This window comes from Apodemus sylvaticus, chromosome 18, assembly GCF_947179515.1.
Source record: "Apodemus sylvaticus chromosome 18, mApoSyl1.1, whole genome shotgun sequence".
Taxonomy (NCBI): domain Eukaryota; kingdom Metazoa; phylum Chordata; class Mammalia; order Rodentia; family Muridae; genus Apodemus; species Apodemus sylvaticus.
In genome coordinates, this window is record NC_067489.1 from 43,016,365 (window position 1) to 43,042,033 (window position 25,669).

The window sequence follows — 25,669 nt, forward strand, 5'->3', positions numbered from 1 at the left end:
CTAGAGAAAGAGGCCCCAGAGCATGAGAGAGAGTTGTTGTCAAATCCTTCCTACATGGGTTAGAAAACCCATGGCATGATTGCCACAATTTAGAACAGACATAGTCCAAGGAGCAAGGCCGTGTGCTGGTTTGGAAAACATTACCAATCAGAGTCAAGTTGTGGGACCTGAGCACATTTCAAAATAAAGGACTGTTCAAAACATGGGAGACAGATCAATCCTTGCCTGTGTCCTTCCATTGCACATCAGTGGGAACAAAGGTAAAAAACCAGGCTGGGAAAGTAGATTCAGCCACAGCAGGTGAAGAATGCAGTGAGTTCATCTTTACAGGGATTGGTCAGTCAAGTCGGGGCTGGATAATGTTTGACAGAGTTGCTGCAGAGAGCTTAATCACAGGGTGGCACTTTAACCAGCTGACCCTCCCCTTCCCTTGGGAATTTATCATTTAATACATGGAATGGAAGCTACCTTGCAATGAGTGTGGCGATGGGAGAGTTTGAGGTCATCTTTGTACAGCTCAAGCCTCTGAACCACTTCAGCAGATCGTAGACTCAAGGCCTCTAGAGATCCTTCAAGGGTCAGGTATAATTTGTCACCTATCATGACTATGGTGTCTTCTTGTGATATGGAAAAGAAATAAAATGATGGTGTGCTTTTAAGGACTGCCTCAAGGTGTGCCAAGGCCAAGACTGTATTTATGACATTAGCGGATACTTCCAGCCCCCATATCTTCCCTTTAGAACAAGGGGGTTCACTTATCCGATCGCATGGGGACTTTGGACAAACTGGAAGGGTCATCTCAGCCCCCTAACTGCCTCTGTTAAAACTGTGAGGTTAATATTGTTTATTAGCTTGATGGTGATAACTAAAACCACCTAGGAGACAAGCCCCTGGTAACTCAATGAGAACACATCTGAATTGAGTTAATTGAAGTAGGAAGAACCATTCAAATGTGGTCTATAGCACCAGCATAATCTCTCTCTCTCTCTCTCTCTCTCTCTCTCTCTCTCTCTCTCTCTGTGTGTGTGTGTCCCTCCATCCCTCCCTCCCCCCTCTGTCTTTCTCTGTCTCTCTGCTCCCCTCTTTGACTCTTTCATATCTCTGTCTCTCTCTCCCTGATCCCCTCTCTGTCTCTGTGTATCTCTGTCTCTGTCTCTCTCTCTCCCTCCCCACTCTCCGTTTCTCTGTTTTCTGTCTCTCTCTGTCTTTCTCTGTCTCTCTCTGTCCTCCTGCCCCTCTCTCCATCTCTCTCTCTGTCTCTGCCTCTCTCTCCCTCCCTCTCTCCCCTCTCTTTCTCTCTTTCCCCCTCTGTTTTCCGCAGTCTCTCTCTCTCTATGTCTCTGTCTCTCCCTCCCCCTTTCTGTCTCTCTGTTTTCCTCAGTCTCTCTCTTACCCTCTCCTTCCCCCTTTCTGTCTCTCTGTTTTCCTCAGTCTCTCTGTCTCTGTCTCTCTCCCTCTCCCTCCCCCTCTCTGTTTTCCTCTGTCTGTAAGTCTCTGTCTCTCCCTCTCCTTCCCCTCCCCTCCTCTCCCCTCCCCCTTCCCCTCTTTGTATCTCTCTCTCTGTCTCCCTGCCCCCCCCCCAACTACCTGACAATGGATACAATGTGACCAGCGGCCATGTTCCTCCTGCCATGGCTCTCCACCATGGTGAACCTCTCATTGGCCAATAGGGACTCTTCCTTCTTTTGCCAGTTTCATCAGAGAAACAAACTAAGTTATTAATGCAGATCTCATCAGAGGCTTGCTTTCCTCTTTGCCCAGTTTTCCTGACCCTTCTCCTTTACAAACACAAACCCCCTTCAGTAAAAACTTCCTTCATGGGTTTCTAGAAAACCACCCTAAGGCAGCAGAAACGATGGTGCTGAGGAGGGTGAGGATGCTCTTGGGTAGAGAAGACAGACAGTGCAGCTGGCCCAGGGTGATGGACGTGGCATTCCATGCCCATGTCTTCACCATGTGATCGTTATAATAATTTGTGGATGGGCAGGGTCCTAATTTCTTCTCAGTCTATGCATAAGGGAGCTTAGTAACACAAGACCTGACTCTATATAATAAAGATGGGTCTCATGGAACTCTTGTCGTTTTCAATTTTAATGCTATTTCACCTGATTTCTGTATCTAGCACATCACCGAACTCAAAACACATTAGCTGAATACATGAGCTGATTTTGTTAGATCTTTGTAATTCCCCTTTCCCTGAAAGTCCGGGGAGATAATATGTTCAATGGCCTTGCCTTGCAAAAGAAGCATGATTTCAAGTGTTTTGAACTATTCCATAAAATAGGTCTTTCTTATACTCACTAGCTCACAAGAACAATTTGTTTTATTTAGAAAGAAAAATGATGGCTTGTATACATGTAAGTTGCAGAGTAGAGAGAAACATTTTAAATAATAATACACAAGAAACTCTGTGAGGTCCTGGCATGCAGTGCTGGCCTTTTGGGCTTGTGTTTATCACAGACCAGCAGAACCTGAATAACAAGTATTCGTGGTCAATGAGTGCCCACTGCTTCAGCTAAGTGAGGGCACTTTATGGGCCACTCAAAGTAAAACAGCGTTTCCAAGAAGTCCACCGCTGGGGCGGGGCGGGGGGGGGGGTGGTGGGGGCAGGACGGGGGGGGGGGGCCCGGACTCGCCAGCCACACAAAGCAAAACAGTGACCAGCGATATGTATTATGATGATGGCAAAATGATTTGAAAAGCCTTCGGTCTGAGTGCACATTTCCTGAAGCATCTGATTAACACACCTCAAAGATTGGCTTCCCCACTTAGATTTTACTTGAATGAAGACGTTCGCTTCTGGAGCGCGTGGGTCTTTGAAGGCTGGAGGGCCAGCTTGTTTAATTAACTGCAGAAAGACTCCCTGCCACGACCTGGGATATTTCACTCCGCGGGAGTGCTAAGTGAAGACGTCTCCACCGGCTGAGAGAGGAGCTGTTGAGCAGGGGAGGTGACTCACTGCAACTGAGAGGAAATAAGAACCATTCTTCTTTTTCACAGTGCAGTTAGACGCTGTGTAAAGAAAGGTTAGAAATAGAAATGGTTTCTTTTACCCCAGGAGCAACCTATAGTTTGGTTTCCGGGTGATAATTGTTGCTAGTAAGAAAACCAGCCTTTAAATTGGAATAATGTTTTCTCTCCTCCTTTTGCTAGGGTCAGAAAGGGGAGGAGAGGCACATTTCCTCACCCAGCAGAGAGTCACTGCTGTCACTTGTATGACAAGGACAAGTTAACAGGATACACATTTTTTTAAAAAATGCAATTAATCAAAATTTATGTGTCACGGAAGCCTTCAGAAATGAAGACCCAAAGACCTAGGGAAAGCTCTTTATGCTAAGGCTGCCATAAGGAATAGACAGTTACGCTGAAATGTGATTGGATGAAATGGGATGATGTAATGTGGTAGGTGGGGGGAAGGGCTGTCCAGACTTTCTTGGTTTCTGGGCAGCGCATTCTTCACCAATGGGCGGCACTTCCACAGAATAAGGATCTTCCAGGGAGGAGAGAGAAGAGAGAAAACAATCTTCTTAATTTTATAGACAGCTTTGAAGAGCTGTCAAAAATCTAACCAGCACACCCAGTTGTCCTCTTCTACCAGCGATCATATATCCAAACTTTTACTTACTGAAAGGGGAGCTGGGCCACTGGGCGAGTCCACGGATTTGTTGCTGCTGCAGTTCACCCAATATGAACATCTTTTGTGTCATGAATTTCTTTGGGAAAAAAAAAGGTTAAAACTATGAAATAGAACCTTGATACTCTTTTTGGTCTTCTTAGAACTTTCTAAATGCTGAAGCACACACACCATGAGAAATCCTAAGAAAGGGAATAGTTACCAATGCCCACAATTTGTGTGTGACCCATTTTTTAACGATTGCATAATAACTCTCTCTCTCTCTCTCTCTCTCTCTCTCTCTCTCTCTCTCTCTCTCTCTCGGCATGTATAGGTCAGAAGTCAACATTGGGTGTCTTTCCTAATCACTGTACACATTATTTTTAAAGATTTGCTTATTTTATTTTATGCGTCTGAGTGATTTGCCTGCTTATGTGCATGTGTACTGTGTATGTGCCTGTGGAGGAACTGGAATTACCGACAGTATGAGCCACCCTGTAGGCGCTGGGAACTACATTTGGGCTTTCTGTAAGCTAGCAAGTAGTCTTAACCATCTCTCCAGACCTCTATGTTATTTTTTTTTTTTGAGACGTGTATCTCAATAAACCTGTAGCTTACTAACTTTGCTCAATTGGCTAACTAGCCAGTCCACAGGATATGCCTGTCTCCAGCACCTTGACGCTGAAATTACAGGAGGCTTTTGTTTTTTCTTCAATGTGGATACTAAAGCTCAGCTCGAACTCAGCTCATTCCTCGTACTTGTGAGCCCCACACTTTACTGATGTAGCTTCCTCTCTGGTCCTTGGTGACTTAACCACTGAGCCACCCCCCCCCCCACGCTGTGCAGCACAGAAGTCTGCTCCCTTTGCTATGCAAGTCATCATTACATTTTTAAAGTGTTCTTGTTTATAGGTTATCAGATTCCAGCCAACTTCGTTAGCCCTCAAGTAAATTACCATACCTCTGTGATGCTAAGATGTACATGGCTTGCAATTTAACTTCCCAGAAAACAAGACATGTCTCAGCCAGGCCACAGTCATGGCAGCTTTATCATGTCCATAAAAGAAAACCCAGCAAAAGAAAGAAGATTCTGAACAGAGAAGCAGCTCGCTGGCTTAGGAGTGTTCCGATGCCCACTGTTTCTCAGATTGGGGATCTCGAAGGCTTCTAGAACATGAGCAGCAAACACTGCATCTGAGGGTGGTGCAGTGGTGCGGCTCAGGCCTCTATCATCTTCTTCTTCTTCTTCTTCTTCTTCTTCTTCTTCTTCTTCTTCTTCTTCTTCTTCTTCTTCTTCTTCTTCTTCTTCTTCTTCTTCCTCTACTCCCTCTCCTCCTTCTCCTCCTCCTTCTCCTCCTCCTCCTTCCCCTCCTCCTCCTTCTCCTCCTCCTTCTCCTCCTCCTCTTCCTCCTTCCCCTGCTTCTCCTCCTTCCTTCTCTTTTCCCTTTTTTTTCTTATTTTTCTTTCTTCTTTCTCCTCCTTCCCCTTCTTTTTCCTCCCCTTCTGCTTCCCCCTTCTCATCCTCCTCTTCCTTTTCTTCTTCAAGATTTATTTTTACTTTCTTAAATTATGTTTAGGTATCCATATGTAGGCATGGGAGGCAGGGTCATGTGTGCACACAGGGCAGGTGACCGTAAGAAGTCAGAAGAGGATGTAGATTCCCTGAAACTAGAGTCGGAGGCCCTTGTGAGCTGCTCGGTGTGGGTTCCTGGACCCGGAGCCTGCTTCTCTGGAAGAGCGTCCACATTCTTAACTGATGAGCTTCCTCTTTCCCAACAGTCCCAGTGTTCCACAGCGATTGATTCTGAAATGTCAAATTTTGAAAGACCCTAGACAGTGAATGCTGCGATTCAGAACAGCCCGAGTCTGTATGTGAAGAATTTTAGGAATATTTTCACCTAATAATTTCAAGTCTCTCTTGTGCACAGAGGGATAGATGGGAAAGGCAGATCTAAATGCATTTGAGAAAGAGCTTATAGCAAACAGTAATCAAAATCTCAATGTTCAAAAGAACACCCCATTTCACTGCCGTCGGCAGCATGCTGTTCTTTTTTCTTGTTCTCATTTTAGTAGAACATAAAATATCAGTATAGCTCATAATCTGAGTTTCTCACTTTGTTGGAACTTTTTGGCACCTAAAACAAGTACCTTGCATAGAGAAGGTGTCTAACACATACATGAAAATAATGATGGATAATGAAAGTAGCCCAAAATATAGAGCCCTATGCTTACTCTATGCAAACAAATCACCTAAGTAAATGATCTGTAAGGCCTTCTTTCTAAACTACAAATATAGGCTAGGCATAGTGACCTACATCTGAACACTTGGGGAGTTGAGGTAAGATCTGGGGTCCAGAGTTGTCCTCATCTATGTAGTAGGGCTCAGGCTAGCCTCATTTTTGTGAGACTTTGTCTCAAAAAGGTGGGTGTTGGTATCACATCTCTGTTGTTGAGTTGTTGTTGTTGGTAGTGGTGGTGGTGGTTGTGGTGGTGGTTGTTGTAATAGGGGTGCTGATGTGTGTTTAATTCTATGATGTAAAAGGTAGAGAGATGGCCTGGTGATTGGTTAAGAGTGGGTATTGCTCTTGTAAAATATCCCAAATTTTGGTTGGCCAGCCTCTATGTTTAGTGAATCACAACTGCCAATAATTCCAGACCTAGATCCTGACATCTCTGCCCTCTGCAGGTACACACAAACACACATGCATACAAACACACACCCATACATACACACGTGCATACATACACACATGCATACATACATATACATATACACCATATACATACCCACCCGGAGTTCCCCCACCCAAACCACACACATACACATAATTAAAAGCGTATCTTTTAAAAAAATTAAAATTGAAACATGGTGCGTGGTAGCTTCCCAATCCTTGGGAGATACACCTTTACCATACAGAGCAAGCCTTATCTCCTCTCTTGCCCAACCCCAAACTGCAACTACATCCATCTCCCTGGGGTCTTCTTGCCTTTACCCTATCATGTCTGCTGCTTCCCCCAACATAGAAATCCTGTCTCTGCCTGTCAGAGAGGTGGCCCCACCCTTCATCGGCCTGGACTAACTCAAGCACAGCCCTTCATGAAACATATAGACTAATGATTTTTTGCTTTGCTCCTGGAGGTAATTACTCTGAGAAAACCCCTTGTCACATCACTAGGGATGGGTTTATGTTTTCACCTCCAGCCCGGGATGTGAGCCTTGATTTAATAATCTGGCACCTGATGCTATTCTCGGTAGGTGTGATGAGTCAAGGGAACATTTGACTGGATGGAGGAATGGCGTTCAGGGAAGATACAACACAACGGAGTCTCTTCCGGATTCACTCACTTTTCTGTCCGTTCACGGGTTCTGCATCTGCATTCATGAGCTGGAGATAAGAGGAAGGCAAAGTCAAGCTGATTCTTGCCATTGAGACCTCCATGTTCTAGCCGACAGAGATAACGATTCACAAATGTGCAAGCAGATATACAGACACAGCGTGAGTGTAGTCAACTCAACCGTAGGCTGGCGAACACCCTGTGTCCAAATGCAGCTACAAGCCTTAAAGGAAATGGTGGCTCTGTCCATAAAGGTCCATTCCCTGTCCTCGAGAGCATATTTGGGATCCCCTCAGGAACGTCTCTCCCCGAGACGGATGTGTTCCTGTGTAGCCACGTCTTCTGTCCACTTTCTTCCTCAGCTGTGCTCCTAAGGACAACCAGGCTTCAGAAGCGAACTCCTCTCAGCGGCTGCTCTGCCCCTGCAGCCCCTGGATGTTCTTGCAGTAAAGTTCTTCACCCCACATACTTGATGAAGGGGTTCTGGGAGTAAAAAATACTAGGGCTATGAGGGAGGGTAAGGTAATCACTAATTTAAATAATCAGGCAGGGAAAGCATTCATCACAGGAGGGTAGAGGGTGGGTCTGAATAAGCCTCCAACAGCTTCACTCCCGATTGTAGGATCCAGGTACCCTTCAATGCCAGCGAATATCCAGTGCCTATATCTCCCTCACTGACCTCCACTGCTCTTTAGAATCTGTGATGACCAATAATAAAGCTCGCTGTGAGGCCCAGACCCTCCAGGGAGGCACACCTCTGGCCATGCCTGAGGGCATTTGCAGAAAGGTTTACCTGCAAAGGAAAGACCCAGCCTGAGTGTGGGCCACACCTTTTCAGCAGTTGGGGACCTGGACTGATCAGGGGTGGGGGAAGAGGCCAGCTGGCTTCTGCATTCATTTCTCTCTGCTCTTTGACTTTGGATCCATGAAACCAGATGGCTTATGACCCGGCTGCCATGCCATCTGCAAAAGGATGGATTGTACCCTCAACCTGTGAATGCAGATTAACCTTCCTTCTCCTCGAGGTTGCTTCTCCTCTGGTAGTTCATCACAGTAAGGAGGAAGGAAATCACACTGCATCTGACATTCCTCTCAACAGGAGACAAATTAACACTATGGTTTTTGTCCCCCTATGTTCTGTGCTCATCTACTTTTAACAATTTGCATATAGGAAAATTCCAGTCATCTGTATCTATTACAATTCTCCTCGCAGTGTAGCAATGCAATGACAATGAGAAACAGAGTGCCAAAGGGCATGTGATACCCTTCTAGTCCAGTTAGTTTCCATAACAACTGTTTTCTGAGGTAGATAATATCTCCTAAGTCGCAAAATGGGTTAAGTCGTTCCCACAAGATCCCCAGGGCGGATGCTGACAGAGAGGTTGGGTCGGTGCAATCTATTTATTTATCCAGTTAAGTGGAGGAAAAATTAATTACACTGGCATATGGGTTTGAAACTAGGATGAGGAGTAGCCCTTGGTTAAGCTGCTTGCGTCTCTGCTGGAACACCAGCAGGGATACCCTGATGGACCACACTAGAAATCAGCCCTTCAGATCCTCACTCTGATGATCTCCAGCCAAGTTAGCAACATAGGAGGGAACAACAAGGAATGGAGCTTGGCAAAGCTTTATTTCAAGGCTGCTGGGAGGCTCTCAACATAAGTGACCCCCAGCAGTCCACTAGATGAAAGTGTCTGTGACAATGTGAGATGTTCTCTGTGTAATGTCATCTGGCTATGGCTACCCACCTATATCCGTTGTCCTTTTCCACAGCAGATTACTATTACTCTTGTCTGAGGCTGTAATGAGCCTGGCTAAATGCCAACATCTGCAAACTTCCTCTGTGATTGGGGCCCAGTAGGGAGATCTCAGGCATGCTGGATGGATGGAGGGTGTGGGAAAGACCGGCAAAACAGGCCAAGCTGAAAACGTAGCTCAGTGGTAGAGTACTTGTCTGATCTCAGCTGGACAGTTTCTTTTTCCTAGCTGTGTATGCTGCCCTTGGCAAGCCTTTCCCTGGATCCCAAGGCACACATGACACGGCATAAATCTTTGGCTCCATCTTAATTCTATGGTTGAATCTCAACATTTGTATCAGAAGTGTCATATCAGAATCATTTATATCTGAAGGACAAAAGGTGACAGTTCTTATTTTCATTTTTTTTTTCCTGGGCATTTTCACATTTGGCTGCTTCTGGATTTGGCCTTTGCCTGCCTCCTCAGCACTTACAAACCTTGCCAAGTTTCACCCTGTCTCTCCGAGGTTTCTTTTCAATGGCTTCGGTGAAACCAACAGCATTTGTTTTAAAGAGCTTCTTGCCAAACTTCCTTTGCTGAAGCTGATGTTTCCTTACTGATTCAATACTGCTGGGACGACAGAGCCTGGGGCTGTTTCTGAGCTGGGCATGTGGCACTCTGCCTGCACCTCCCTGGGTGGCATTGATTCCATTGACGCGGCAGTAAGTGGAAAAGGTCACCTTAGATACACTCCAGATGTGGCCTCCCCAAAACAAAGTATGGTCCCCCGACCTTAGAGAAATAGCCACGATTCTCCTCTTCCCCGGCCACTTTTCAAGATTATGAGGAAACACAGTCACTGTCAGTGAGCCCAGGTACAGCTCTCCTGAGCTTCTTGTAACCTCACAGCGCGAACTGAGCACAGACCGCTGGTCTTGAGCCCAGCCTAGCAAAACCTGTTTGTGTTCAAGGGGGTTAGTTCTCAGAACAGGAAGCAGGTTGGTGGGTAGTATAATTACAGGTTAGTTTTGTTGTTATTGAGTAACATCCCCGCAGGCTCCTACTGACACGTGTAAATGCAGACTGTACGATGAAGGTCCCCTTTCAGTTTCTGTGATCATAGTCATTTGCGAGCCCAGAGCTTGGGATGGCTGGGATATCTAAAGGAACTCTGTTATTATAGAGCAGCCGAGAGCCTTGCTAACTCTGTGTCCTGGATTTCTTGCCACCATCTTTCCCTACTACTTCTTATTCTGGAAGAGATGCAGAATGACAGGGTTCTGGCTCCTCCTCATGGGAGAGCTGTCTATGATACACTTGGTAGCACTATGTGCGTAGATTATTTTATGTCAAGTCTTTTAAAAAGTTTTCAAAAGAAAACCAATGCCCTTCACCATTTCTCCTGTGATAAGGGTTTGTTCTTCTGTAATCGTTTTCTTAATTTTGACTTACTTGGTACTTGGATTTCTGAAAAGCCTTCAGTAGGCTGGACTGGTTTGGGTTTATGGGGGAGGGACATATGGATGTCACTCTGGATATTAATGGGAATTGGAATTCTTTGCTGGATATGAAGGCATGAACTCAACAGCCTGAAGAGGTCTCTGTTTTCCAGTATAGCGTCTTAGGGAATGGATTCTTTGAACCAAACCCAATTTACTTTGCTTTACTTTTCAATTTTAAATCTACCCCAGGTGGTTGTCACATTCCCTGTCATGGTCCCAACTAGAATGCACATTATTCCTATTATTGTGAAAATGGCTCAACACTTAAGATTGTAGAACAGGCTTTGGCCCATTGCATTTGTTATTGGAAATTAGGAAGGTCTGCATACGCTTTATAAAACTGTGTTATTCTATTAAACACACCTCACTTCAGCTTTATTCCCCACATGGAGCCTTACAAAGAGTCCCTTTGTTACACAAGAAGAGATCTCTTAGTAGAACCCAGTGATGGAGGCTCTGGGATAGGTGTGCCCAAGGAGTGTGTTGACCCAAGCAACAGTGCTCTCATTGAGTTTTACAGCAAAGAAGGAACCAGATTAAGAAGGGGTTCAACTTGGGAATCAGTGGATAAGTGGTTTATGATCAAGACACCAGGAAGCAGCAAAAGTAGGTAAACAGCACATTCTTTTCAAGAAAGTACTAAATATCCTCAGTAGTTTTCACTGAAATAGCTTTTTAATAAGAACAATACCTTAGTTAGTCCATAATTTACTGATCTTCATTTTTAACTTTACTAAGAAGTTATATACCATCAAGTTACCTTAACCTTAAAATAGTTATCTATTCCAATGTATCTATGCTACATTTTATTCTATTTTTAAAAACTTAGCAACATGACAAGGAAAGGTTCAAAACTATAGAAAAATGGAAAGAATTGCAAAATAAGATTAAAATATCCTTCACCTAAGCCTCACAAGGTGTTAGTGTGGTGCACATTTGCACTGTCCTCATTTAGAAAGAAATGATAGCTAATAGATAATGATAGATGATATATATATATATATAGATAGATATAGGTAGATAGATGATAGATAGATAGATAGATAGATAGATAGATGATAGATATAATAATGGATATATAGGTAGATAATAAACAAAAGACAGATGATAGATATGGATATATTTGTGTGTAACTTAGCTCTTAGATAGATGACTAATGATTAGGTGGTAGGCAAAACACAGAAAAATAACAGATAAATGTAAATTTGTATGTGGTATAACTGAGCTCTTAAAAGAATGACAGATAATAGATAATGTATAATTTTACCAATTTATCCAATATTATTTCTAAATACACACTATATTTATTTTACTGAATACATACTAAATAAATATAGTGTATTTATTTAGACTATACCATATATATATATATTCCAGTATGGTAGTACATGCTTTCATACAGAAAATAATGTCCAAGTAGAAATTCCCGCTCTCATTCTTTATGTCATAATAACCACCCCTCCAGAAGTAGTGTATGTACTATCTTTATACATCAGTGGATACCTTACTAATTTTTAATAACATTACAAATGTAATTATGATATATAGAAATTTGAAACTATTTTATAGACATTTTGCTTAAAACCACACTGTAAGTCAAAACACTTCAACAGAGGAAACATGCAATGCTGTCGGAAAGAATTTGACAGAGGTAGTGACAAAAAATACCTCCAGATGAAGAGATATTCAATTTTGTTAGTGACTAGAGAGATTGGAAATAAAACACTAATAAATGATGATATCACAACTACTACCCTGGTCAAAATTTGAAAACTATGTAATTCTAAGCATCCTGACTAATGATACCACAGCAAGGGGGCTACCAGATCCAAAGCATTAGCAATTTAGAAGACATCTCATCTCACAGTGAAAGATGAGATAGAAAGGCCAAATTTGCCTCTTAGAAGCCTGCCTATAGCAATGCTTAAATGGATACCTTCATAAGAAGAATAGAAGTTAGATATTTGAATTAGATTGGGCTCATAGGACGAGAGAGAGATTGATAAGTCATGCCAGACAAGAGTTTGAAGAGACAGGTTTTGATATGAAGAAAAATCCAGTTAGGACCCAAGTCCTTACACAGAGCTGCACTTAGCAAGCCCTGTGCAACCTTGGGTTCAACATCAGCAGATTCAGCCCATCACCAATAAAAAAAAATTTCACAAATGCTTCCGTGTGTTGTGATACATAGCAGTATATAACTATAACACTAGTACTTAGAAGGCAGGAGGATCAAGAATTCAAAGTCAGCCTCAACCATGTAGCAAATTTGTCTTGGATAGGGTTTCAATGCTGTGAGGAGACACCGTGACCACAGCAACTCTTATAAAGAAAAACATTTTACTGGGCCTGCTTTACCGTTTCAGAGGCTTAGTCCATTATCATCATGGCAGGGAGCATGGCAGCGTGCAGGCGGACTTGGTGCTAGAGGAGCTGAGAGTTCTATGTCTTGATCTATAAGCAGCAGGAGACTGTATCCCACACTAACTGTAGTTTGAGACTTCAAAGCCCACCCCTACAATGACACACTTCCTCCAACTAGGCCACACCTACATCAACGAGGCCACGCCTCCTAATAGTGCTAATCTCTATGAGCTAAGCATTTGAACATATGAGTCTACGGGAACCATTCAAATCTATTGAATAGGGAGACCTATTCAAACCACTACAAAATTCAAGGTCACTGGAGGCTAATGACTAAAGCTAATGACTTTCCTGCCTCATAAAAATGTATCTAGACTTCTTAACACTATTTCTAAGTAATATGACACAGCATACATAGTGTTTACACTGAGTTAGATGTGATCTGTACAGCAACACACTGTTTTATATAAAAGAGTTGAGCATCTGATGACTATGCTATCCTTGGTGAGAGAAGGTTGTCCTGGAACCATTCTCCAGTAGTTAAAAAGGGACAACTCTTTAACCACCAATAAAGATGAATATGAGGATCACAAAATGGCAAAGGATTGGTTTCAGTTCCTAACAGCTTTCTCGTCCCACAAATTGTGAGGGTTTCAGGTTCTCCTCTTTGGAGACAGAACTGTTTATGGTGTGATGGAGTAGGAGGTACATGATAAAAGGAGACCCTTTGTAGCCCTAAAGAAAGAGACTAGTGATTTCCACAGTCAACTAAGAAACCATGTAAGTAGAATAAAGACATTTTCAGACATAACACGATAAAAGTCACACAAAAATCCAAAATAACCTTGTAATGTTTGTTGGTTATCTTTTATAAAGTACCAACGTTTAATTAGAATCATATTGGTTTTCCTGAAATGATTGCATCCATAAATGTGTGATGTTTGAAAATGAGATAAAATGCAGAATGCACATGAAATCTTACAGTACTGTAGGATACCATCCAATATTAAGGAAGCTACACATAGCAGCTTATACCTGTAGTCACAGCTATTCAATAAGCTACAGCAGGAGAACTCCTTACATTCAGAAGGTGAGGTCTAGCCTAGGCAACTCAGTCAGATCTCATCTTACATTCAAGAAAATATATGTATTAAAAATAATGTGCAGACCAGATTGACTTTCCAGCAGTGGCAGAGAAAGTCTGTTAATGAGTGAAAAGGCCCCAGAGATCTCCAGACAACAGAGACGGGTCCCTGCGCAGTGGGGGCACAGAGGTGAACTCTGAGAGTACCAGTGGGGAGTGGTCTATTTGAGCAAGATGCTGAAGGATAGAGAGGCAGCTGGGACCTGAGCTTAAAGGTGCTGGATGGGGTTCAGTAAAGAGCCTTTCAGGAAATAGAAGCATCCAGGAGTCCAGGAAGCCTCTATGCCACTCAAGATGTGGACACGTGGGACTGAAGAACAGACACGCTTAGGGAATTGTAGTGGCCAGTTCAGAACTAGCAAAACTCGGTGACTTAACAGAGGATAACGCCAGTGTGGGACTCTAGCCAAGCAGGAAGGGTTGACTCGCTCCTTCTTATTGGACACACTGATCCTGTGTGGGTCAAAGATGAATCTGCTTGGACAAGGAGAGGAAACAGGCTTCCCTAAATCTACCTCCACAGAATTCCTGTCATATTGACCCTGGGAATGACGACAGAAGTCAGGAATGTTAACTTGGGCAGGAAAGATGCAATCCTCACAAAATATAAATCAATGTCTCCTAGCAAACAAAACTTGTCTATTTACAAGTCCAAAGTGTTAACACACCATTTCAAACAGATTGCTAGAAGCAAAGCTAGTTAAGACACTGCTTTGAAAATATATCAAATGGAATATGACTGGAGACAATAGTTAAATCGTAGAAAAGGCTGGGGGGAGGGGCTAGAAGATTTAAATTGTTAATGGCATTAACCAGGGAAGAGTCCCCAAGGAGGTGGGCTTTTGAGAGATCGTGGAATGCAATTCAAGTCTCTCTGCCTTGAAGGGAGTGCTTAAATTCTCAAAGGATTCTTCATTTGATTTGTATTTCTTAAACTATTTTAAAATTAAAAATAAAGTATAATTACATTAAAGAAAATTTCTACAGAAACTGCAATAGAAGTTTTAAAAGCTCTACTTTAAACTGTGTAATGTGTAAAAATATTAAACACATTCTATAGATAAATGGATCATTCAGAATTACTAAACTAGCTCATCTGACTAGACTATTATTTTGACCATATATAGCACACAAGTCACGGAGATTTATTTGAATTAAGTTGGCTATAAGATTGTCACTGTTGGAAAAAAACAGAAAAAGAAAACAAAACAAAAAACAGCAGCAGCAGCAGCAACAACAACAACAACAACAACAACAACAACAAAAACCAGCTGTCTCCATTTACGGATATCTTTCCAGCCCCTTCTAAAGTCGAACCTGGTTTCACCCATGGTTCCAATTAGTGCCTTTCCGGCGATATGCATATTATTATTAACCTGGATAGAGAAGAATACAGTTTTGCTTCCTTGATCTCACAGTGTAACATTGCCACAAAAGTTCCCTAGAAAATCAGGGGGCGGGGTGAAGACCCAGGGCGCTTGCGCTCTAGGTGATACATTTAGAAAGGTAACAGCAACTGCCCTCCTTCGAAAAATGATGAGTTTGATTTAAAAAAAAAAAAAAAAAGAAAGAAAGAAATTAACAAGCTGTGGCGTGTGCTGCACATGATCAGCCATGCTTGCTAAGTCTGTCTGTTGGCTGTTGCTATGGCTACGAAAAGCCAGTGGAACCCAATGAGCTGTCTGCAGCCGCGCTGAGAGGACCAGCCATTTTACTTATGGAAAGCAGTGTGGCATAGAGCTTCGCTGTGGAAGAAGCATTTTTTTTAAAAAAAAAATCTTTGGAGAGCCGCAGTGGGCATGCTAATGCACAATTATTGCAGCCACGTGTGCCCGCAAGCTGGCCCTGCGACAAGCTGTTGACTGGTGTTGCAATTAGCTGATTGGAGAACAGGGACTGCGGGGTGATAATGCTGGTATCCGCTCGCGGGCAGCAGGGAAGGGTTTTGTCTCGGGAAGGCAAGCCTGCCCTGCACAGTTATCTCAGCAGCGCCCTAGCTGAGAGCACTGGGGGGTTCTAAAGGGAGGGGGTCGCCCTCTGCTAGCGCAGGTTCTGTGCGAGGCTGTTGCTTATGAGCCGCAGGTCTGGGAAAGCAGGTGTGTGCTCGGATGGGCACTGGGCTGGAACGCAGGCGGACGCTCTCGGGTTCACCTGCTTCCGGTTAACAGACTGCTGGCTCCCAGAGCATCTGCTCCTCCACGCTGAAGCTGCGGCGGAGAAAGGGGTTCCGGGCATCCCACTTGACTGACTGACGGAGGTAAGCTTTTCCCCTCTTTTGAAAGCTCACCATAAACAAAATGAATGGAAGCAAAACTTAACCCGAAAATTTTACATTGATCGTTATGATCTGAAATTAAGGAGAAACACACACACACACACACACACACACACACACACATTACTTCCACAAATTAGTGTCTCAGAGAGGTTAACTCAGTGAGTTGACGTTCCAGAAATTGTATGATAAAGCAAAAAACAAAACAAACAAACAAAAAACCGCTGCCGTTTTGTATGAGGATTTAAAATAAATATTTAATGTTTTAACAAACTATCGTAGCTTGTCTTTCTGGACAAACCTGATAGCCAATAACCTTTCTCTCCGCCAGAACAATGGATTCTTTTGTGACTTGCCCTTTGACACGTTAAAAGAACCACACAGTAAAGCAAGCTGGGCAACATTGGTTTCTAATCCTCATAAATGTTTTAAATCTTTACGCCTATGCACACCTTTAAAGTAAGGAGTTCTGTTCCCTATATAGGTCATAACAGCTGGTGGATTTTGTACTTGCTTATTCTGGACCGAATAGCCCAGTGTGCTGTTTGATTTAGTCCCGGCAGTTATAGAGCAAACACTGTAGGTATTGCAAGTTGCTCACACACCTCCTCTTGCAATATCCTGCGTGCCAGGCTACCCCAGAGCACAACACCCCCATTGTACTCCCCAAGCTTAGAATGCAGGGAAAGAAAGAGATGAAGCCTTTGCATTGCACTCAAGTGCCTCTATAGCATGTGGCAGGAGAACTTGTTTTCTTGCTTATTTTTTTCACAAGTAGATAGATTTCACAGGACGGTGAAACAAAAAATACCACATACTTCTTACAGATGCACACACCAATCACGAGAGAGGTGTCTGCTGTTGGCCACTGACTGAAAGTGATACAGACATTGAATTAAATAGGGGATTGCCCCTCCGTTAAGCATTGCTGTGTTTTACAGTCTCTTAGGAACAAGCTGGTTCTGTGGATTGAAATCGGTCAGCCAAACCAAACACCCTGGAGAGGAATGGGTCAAGGAATGAGTAAATTCTGCTTTAGCACCATTTCAGCCTTTTCTAAGTCAGTTCTACCGCTGGTGTACCAGGAATGTTGGATTAGTCATAATGCTGTTGAAAATAGTAAAAATTATTGGCTGAAAACTTCTGATAACACCTCTATCAGCAAAAGACAGAGTTTGCCATGAAATTTCAAATAAATGGTTACCAGGGTCTTTTTCCGAGAAGTAATTTATTATTTCCTGTCTTTTTGTGGTTAAATATAGATTGGATAAGGAGTCTCCCAACAATGTTAATTGTGATGTCTTCACTGATATAGGTGGATGTGAATCACCTGTTTCATATGTTAGTGTACCCTTAGAGGAGCAAGTCATAAGGAGGGAGATATTTTATAATTTTCTTCTTGTCATCAGTATCTAGGATATAAAGATTTAGACTAAGAATCCTCAGTGCAGAGATAGGCGAGCGCGTGCTGGATAAGGAAGCCTGTGGCCATGGCTCTGGCTAGGTGGGAAAGGTTCTGTAGGATAAAACGCTGAGCTCAGTTTAGCTCTCAAGGCAAAGTAACTGAACGGACGCTGTTAAGTCAAGTTCTGTGAATAAAAGCTCTCAGCCATGTAGATTGTTCAGGGAGGATGAAATGGACGCTATAAAGAGCCTCTTTCTACTTCCTTACTTTTTTGATCGTACCACTGAAGGAGTTCTTAGAATCAGCAAACACCTCCAAGGCAAGAAAATCATGCTCTGCTCGTTTCTCCTGGGATAATCTTCAGAACAGGTTGTGGAGAGACCTACAGCAGACCCGAGGGTGTGCCTATCGCCCGGGTCGTGTCTTTTTGCGGGACGGGAACACAGGAACACGTGAGCTTACAGGAAGACAGACAGGCACACTCATCTCTCCAGCTCTATTTTCCCACATTGCTAAACCATGTAAGGTGGCAGCCATGAAGGCTAGCACCCCCAAACCCATTCCGTGCCACATACCAACAGCAGTTAGTTCAACAGCTCTAAGAGCGGAGTTCAGAGAGTCCTCATGTCTCAACACTTTGCTCGCTGGGTTTGCTTAGTTTTAGATACATTTCTGTCATCTCCAACTCTCCTCTTGGCAAAGTCAAATATTTTATAATTTCTGAAACACTGGCAGATGTTAACACCCTCTCTTGTAGATTTCCCTTTAGCTTGCCAAGCAGCCACTTTTAGGGGGCCCTGGAGAACCCAGCAAGGATGCTTTCCCCCTACAGTTCCTTACCACATCTAGCCACCCACTCGACTTTCTGTCTGCTACAGCCTCTTGTTTTTTCCTCTGCTCACAGGTTTCTAGTCTTACCTGATCTCTGGTTCTACAGCATTTAGAACCTAGCGTTCAGACATTCCACTGAATGAGTCGGGCTTCACTGTTATGGTAAACATACCCTTGATCTAGTATTGCTATGAATCAGAGAAACTCAAAACAGTTGTTTTGTTTGTTTGTTTGTTTTTTTAAAAAAATGGCATCAATTTGTCAGGTGTGAAAATGTTACTCTGGGACCCCAGTTTCATAAGCACATTGGTGTCTTGTATTAACTAGTCATTTTCTGAAAGAAAATCTTTAAATGTAACTTTTAAATAAACTGACAAAAATTTCAGGAGAAAATAATAAAGTGACCATTCTTATTTGGGATATGTTCTCATTGGACTTTTCATTGGAAGCTGAGTCTAATGTATATAGTGTAAAGACTTAGGAAACAGCTTTTCACATTGAAGCTGAGAAAGGAAAGATGTTTTGAGCCTGGCAGAGGCAGGACTAAGAAATTGGAATACAGTGTCTAGTATTTCTTTCCATTTTCCTAAAGAAACCTTGAAGGTTACAAGCTCCCTCACCAGTCAATCACGGATGCCCCGCCTCCTTCCCTCCATGTGAGTTCCTAGGTAAGAGCAGGTGTCACCGCAGCTGTAGACCTAGTTTTAATGGAGAGTTACTTTTTTCCCCACATAAAGGCATAATTCTTTCTTTAAAGAAATATTCTGATTCCCCTTATGTTGCGGGGAAATTGCTAGAATGGCCTTGTCCACAGGACGGTGCATGGGGAACTTCCTGTGCAGTTTCCTGTCTCTTAAGATACCCATGTCCAAGGCAAAAGTAGCCATTAGTTTGGTGTGAATGTTTTAAACATTAAGTAGCTCAGATCAGAGAGATCAAAATAATTCGCTGTCCCAAATTAGAAAGGAAAATGCTAGAAAATACTTAAATTACTATTTTTATACATTTTTGTTTGTTTTTTGTTTTTTTGAGACAGGGTTTCTCTGTGTAGCCCCAGCTGTCCTAGAACTCAATCTGGCCTCGAACTCAGAAATCCACCTTGCCTCTGCCTCCCAAGTGCTGGGATTAAAGGCGTGTGCCAACACCACCCGGCTCTTTTTATTTTATTTATTTTATTTTATTTTATTTTATTTTTAGACACTTTAATGTCTATTCCAGATTTGAATTTTCTAATGGAAATGAGTTAAATATAAGTCCCTCATGATTGTGCTGGGCTCTAAAGGTTTGTGTTGACTATCTTCTGCTGATGTTAACAAATAGCATGCTATAATTAAATAATAGACAAAGCTTGATATTCATCTTAAAGACAAGTTAATTGAATATCTCAAGTCAAATAAACTAATTTGATTTCAGGAAACATAATCTCATCACACATCTGAATCATCTATGTATTTTATATTTAAGTAATATATTTAAGTAAAATGTTATGTTTAAGTAGTATCTAATACATAAAAATATTTGGTAGTATTTCAGGAAAGAATTATAATAGATAACTTCATTTGATAAATTTCTGAAAGTTGTACAAAAGGATATAAACCATTCAAATATGCCTATTGTAAACTATCCCTGTCAAGAATTATGTTGAGTGTTTCAAAATATCTATAAATCATTTCTGAAAATGCTAAGACATGTATTCAGCTATAAAGAAGCATTTCTGTAATTGTTGATCTCTGAAAGTAGCCCAATAACTTTGATCCAGTGTAAGTCCAAGCAAGGTTACATTCGTTGGCGGAGGATGGAGCGCCTGCTAAGACAGGGCGCTACAATAAAAAGGGACTTCTGACATGCCAGTTTTGAAAATTCCCAACAGGAATTACAAATGCCAGTAAGACTAGAGTGAAGTTTTTTAAGTGCACAGAAAAATAAAACAGCAACAACAACTGCAAAACCCATATACATTATGGCCACACTGGAGAGAATACTTTTGTTTAAATGTTCCTTCTGCCATCTTCTACAAAGTCTATGTTCCAACCAGTCTAGGATAGCTAGTTTCTCAGGAGCATTTAGGTCTCCTGGGAAGTGACTGGCATGGAGGAGACATCCCAGTAGATAGAAATATACCTATATTTATGACTGCAGGGGATCTTTCTCCACCTATTAACTAAGCCTTCGTTACTTCTGGCCTCATCGGGACATTGAATATTTTACACCATTTACCTATATTCAATAAAGCTGGGGATAAGAACCAACAATAGCAACAAAAATGCCTAGAAAGCCCTCACTGGATGCGGAAGGGGGCTGACATCTTGTGGTTCACCAATGTGCCATCACACCTTATTCTGTCATTTTCTGAGCTGAAGTTAATCAAGGAAAGAGGATCAGGTCACAACAACTCCATCTATTCTTGTGTTCACTGTGTAGTCTGGTGAAGGTTTTGTGTACTCTGAGACAAATGCACATAATTTGCCAGCTATATTATTGTGTGGAAAATTCCAGTTTATACTGTGAGAGTAAACACCTTTTGAAAGAACTTGTCTCTTAATAGCCAGACCTAGATTTTTTTCCTTTGTTATTGTTCTTGAAGATTTACTTGATTTATATTTTAAGTGTGTGGAAGTTTTCCCTCCACTTAGCCTATCCAGGACACTGTGTGGTACCTGTGGGGTCACATCCCCTGGGAACTTGGAAGTTCCAGAAGATTGTGGACTATCACATGGGTGCAGGAACTTAAGTAGCATTGGTCCTCAGCTAGAGCATCAGTTGCTCTTAATCACTGACCCATCTCTCTGACTCCCTTGACTTCTTTGAAAGAGGCCAGGCTGGCTTCAAACCCCCAATCCTCCTGCCTTTTCTTCCTGAGTACTGAGATTACGAACATTTGCTACCACATCCAGATAGATCAGGAGATCTATACAAACAACATAGTGGTCAAGATGAAAATGTTAGAACCGATCAGTTGTTGCTACAGCGTGGCTAGTCTCGTGTTTTATATGCCTGTCTGCTAGGTTAGACGATTTTAGGTTAAATGGAGGTCATGTGAGTACCCAATGTTAAAAAAAAAAAAATTAAAAAAAATAAAAGGATCAATACTTGAGGAAAACAAAAGTGACAAGCAAAACCGGACCCGTTCTACTCCGGCTTTAGGATGGCATCTGAGACATTGACGGCATTCAGGAAACAGGTTGGCCCATTAAATCTTCAGTCAGCATTCACCAAATGAATAGATGGCCCAGAGTAATCAGATCTTCTGTCCACATTGTCCTAATGCTGACATGTGATTTTAGAAGGCCGTTTCTACCCAGAGATAAAAAAATAAATAAGGAGACATTTCTTATTTTTTTATTTTGAAATTACAAAACAGACAAGAAGAAAAGAATGAAAATTTTAGGAAGTGCTATTATTATTATTTTAAAGCAAAGTATAGTCTTCCTGAAGAAAAACACTCACTGGGAGCCTCAATCATTTCATAACACAGGAATATTGCCAGGACCTGGGTAAAGCTTAAATGTATCTCGAAGTGCCATGAATAATTCAGACAAGGAAATGCAATTTCTGTTCCTTCTAAAGTGTCTGATTCTATTCACACCCATTGAAAAAACAAGATCAACTCGAGCAAATTCACATTTGCCTTCTATTTAAAATAGCGTAAGGAAGAGAATTTAAACACCACAAATTCTAAGCTATTTCTCCTTATGCTTCAGAGTATAATTAGAGAGCTTAATCTAGAAAATAGTGTCAATTTAAGGAGATCTTTTAAAGTTGAACACCCATAAAAGCTGGAAGACCTTATATAAGTAATCAAAATAACAGCTTCCAAAGAGATTCAAGAAAACGAAAGCTTAAATACTTAGCATTCGGTGAGCTACAAAAACTTTCTTTTCAGGTTTATTTTATTTTATAATTATATGTATGTATGTCTGTGGGTGGCTGGGTGGGTGCTCCGTGCCAGTGAGTACAGAGACCTGCAGCAGTAGATCAGTCTGTGGTTGTCAGCTGCAGGGTGTCGGTGCTGGATTTCAAACACGGTTCATCTGCAAGAGCAGAAAATGCTGTTAACACAGAGGTATGGCTCCAGGAAAGCTGTAGAAAATATTAGTCCAAAAATGATCCAACCTGATCAATCCAAGGATGCTGTAAAGGCTGCACTTGTCCCCGTGCTAGCTACTGTCCCACGAGCTTCATGTGTGTTAACTCTTACAGAGGGGCTGAACATCACCAACACACCAAGAATAGGTACTTTTTAGGTCATGTGACTCAGCAGTGCTCAGCAAGACTTTCGTGATCTTTCTGCTCAAGAAAGACTTAACAAAGTCACCTACCTAGTTGTTCCTTACTCTTTGTGCACTGCATTTTTGTGCGACTTAAACAAAGCTCTTCTGTGTATGTCTAATCATCCCATGTGAAGATAAATTCCATGAGAAAACAACAGTGCTTTGCCTATTTACTACACATGGCCTTGGTCAGAAGTAAATGAGGGCTGGATAGTAGACTGAATAGGTTGTAGTCAGATAGGTTTCTGTGTCTGTCAATATAACCTGTGTGAAAGAACAGAGGTTAAATTGAAGTAGGGAGAACTGATTCCTTTCGACTTTTGTCATGAGAAAATTTATATGGTCCATATATCTTCAGATGTTCTTTTTGTTAAGAGATTTTTTTTTTTCATGGGGTTGGTGCCCTTTTTAGGTAACACACTAAGCTAATGTCTAAGGAATCCTTTGAAGTCTTCGAGGTATCTTGAACAAAGGAAGTCCTGACACAATAGAAAAATAACTTGGCTCATTTAGCACACTATCAGCTTCCCCCACAATTTAATCCCAAGAACAACCAGCCTCGTGGTAGTGACATCTGAGAATTAAAAAAATAAAAACAGCGAAGGGTAGAGAGTCCTCTGATTTACCAAAGAAACAATAGTCATCCCTTTTGACTACACCTACTTAGGGAAAAGGATTTTTTTCAGGTCGGTACCTTAGCCACTGAGGGTGGGTGCATCCTGAAGTCTCTGACTTTACATGAAACATGTCTTTTCACCACGTAAGATGCCATCTGAAATATGATTATGCTCTTGGCTTCCTTTCTGCCAGAGCTTTAATTCTGTAAAACAAACCTGATTACGGTTTCCTCTCAATTATATGAAAATTCCCTTCCCCTGTATAAAAGCATTTTTAAATTAATTTTTAGATTTATTAGCAGGAAAGAAGATACCATCTTCTTATTTAATAAAAGCAAATGACAATCTAAGTCATAAATAACCTGGTGTGGTTTGAAAAGTCTTTTTGACCCAGTGACCCATTAGTGTTTCACAGCACCTGTGGTCCAACGAAGTCAATTTGACTTAAGCTGTAGATTATCATGGGATGTGGTATTACTTCATAATCATTTGAAACCCTAATTTTTTTTCTTCTTTGAAAGAAATCAGATAAACATGTCCTTAGAACTCTTGTTTCCTCCCTTTGGAACTTTGATATTTATTTTCATAACTGTCAGGAACGCAAAGATTAGGATCATCAACCTGACTCCTAGAGGATGTTCTGTCTCTGGACTGCCGGTTCCCACACTCCTAGGTGTTTCGTTGCACTTGGCTTCTGCTCCAGTCTGTGGGCAGAGGTCCTGCAAGTCTGAGGTACAGAAAAGGCCTGCAGGGAAGAGAGGATCCAGAGGGGCTTCAGCACACAGACAGAACGCCATCCTTTGAGTCACCTAACCAAAGGAGCTTTCAAGGTCAGAAAGAGCTAAGAAGAGTGTTGATGTGAAACTCAAAGGTTCCCATTTCTAACTAAAAGCAATTTATTTCCAAGAAATCTACAATCATTCTAGCTGATGCATGCCAGAGCAAGGGAGAATATTTTATCTGGCCAACAAACATAGCATGACTCCTTGGGTGGTTGGCATTTGGAAACTCAACTTCCCACTGATCAAAGAATTCATTGATCAGTACATTCTCTTGGGAAGTAAATCAGTATTCTACCTAGAGAATATAATGCCAGATAGCAAAATGATTTTAAATTCATTATCAACATATTCACTCAACAACATACCTGTACCATGAAAATATTAACATTAAAACTTCTAAGTAAGCCAGGTTATCAAAGAATTGTCCTTTCTGGCAGATAAGAATGACCATATAAGAATGTTTTTATTATTCTCACTTTCAAGACTTTTAAAGCTAGTGTCCCAGTTGTCGAGTTAATACAAGTGAGCTGGCCACACCCTTTCTAATTCTATCTAGTATTGAAAAGTTCTCAATAAAGGAAAGTAATTTAGGAGGGACCTCAGTGGCAGGGGACATGTACTAAGGGGCTGGCTTCAAGCATCCTGGGTTTAATTTTTAGCTCTGCAAAGAGATAATCAATAAAGAAAAGTAGAGAAAGAGAGAGATCCTAAGTCCTGGGTATGAAATTAAAGGAGACACCAGATGGAAATGCCAATAATGAGACTATAATTACATTTCTATTGTTGTTGTTTTTCTATTTATTGAAACAATATTATGTAGCTCAGGCTGCTCTGGAACTCACTATATAGATCAGGTTGGCCTCAGACTCACAGAGATCCCCTGCCTCTACCCAAACACTGGGATTAAAAGCATGCGCCACCATGCCTAGCTGTAACCGTGTTTCAATATTTTCCACATTATTAATTTGTGTGTTTGTTCTTTGTACTCCTATCAGGGAACTACCGTATGTTTGTAGCAGAGGAAGTGATGAGACGTTTAGCTCGGAAGCCATTAGAGGAGTTCAGCTCAATACAACAGGAAGGCTAATGACGCAATAGAACATAGAAGAGGATAGCCTACTGTACAAAGGATCCAGAAGTAACACATGGGAACTCTGTGTCGGAGGAGACTAGAACAAAAGGCTCTGAGAAGAGAGATTTCTTAGAGGATAAGGGAAGGAAGCTCTGAGAAATATGACAGGGCTCATCCCACAGGATTGGTGCATACACCATCCCTACGGAAACAGGGAGGGAGTTTTACATAAATGTCAGCAGTGGCCTTTCTCTTTTTAATCGTTAAGGAAATTCTTTTTTTTTTTTAAGATTTATTTATTTATTATATGTACGTACACTGTAGCTGTCTTCAGACACTCCAGAAGAGGGAGTCAGATCTTGTTACAGATGGTTGTGAGCCACCATGTGGTTGCTGGGATTTGAACTCAGGACCTTCAGACGAGCAGTTGGTGCTCTTAACCACTGAGCTATCTCTCCAGCCCCGAAGGAAATTCTTGATACCTGCTTTTCCAAGTAAGTGCCAAAGCCCTCACTTAATTAAGCCCTGATTTTAATAGCATTTAAATACATCATTAACAAGATTGTAAACCAGTGTAAGCGTGGTGGGAGACAGAATAAAAATTCTTCAAAAAATTATAACTACCCCCATCTTGTTTATTGGAAGGGTTGGATTATAGCATGGGGGCCAGTGGAACAAAAACCATGGGACTTAGTTACCACTTCCTAAAGTAAGCAAGAC

At 41.8% G+C, this 25,669-nt stretch overlaps 1 protein-coding gene and 1 long non-coding RNA gene across 11 annotated transcripts in view; one reads left to right on the forward strand and one right to left on the reverse strand.

Annotated features, from left to right (window-relative positions):
• The window catches only part of LOC127668405 (uncharacterized), a 35,697-nt gene extending 17,790 nt beyond the window's left edge, over positions 1-17,907 (reverse strand). The window contains exons 1-3 of one of the 2 annotated variants that reach the window (XR_007974098.1): positions 17,644-17,907; positions 3,626-3,713; positions 2,691-3,012 (exon numbers count right to left, since the gene is read on the reverse strand). This is a non-coding gene — a long non-coding RNA (uncharacterized LOC127668405). Of the gene's footprint in view, positions 1-2,690; positions 3,013-3,625; positions 3,714-17,643 lie in introns of those variants that run through there. The other variant, XR_007974097.1, reaches the window with a different exon arrangement.
• The window catches only part of Sorbs2 (sorbin and SH3 domain containing 2), a 196,790-nt gene continuing 186,435 nt past the window's right edge, over positions 15,315-25,669 (forward strand). For 2 of the 9 annotated variants that reach the window (XM_052161992.1, XM_052161999.1), the window contains exon 1: positions 15,393-15,953. The gene's annotated coding sequence lies outside the window, so the exon portion shown is untranslated. Of the gene's footprint in view, positions 15,954-25,669 lie in introns of all 9 variants that reach the window. The other 7 variants (XM_052161991.1, XM_052161994.1, XM_052161986.1 and 4 more) reach the window with 6 other exon arrangements.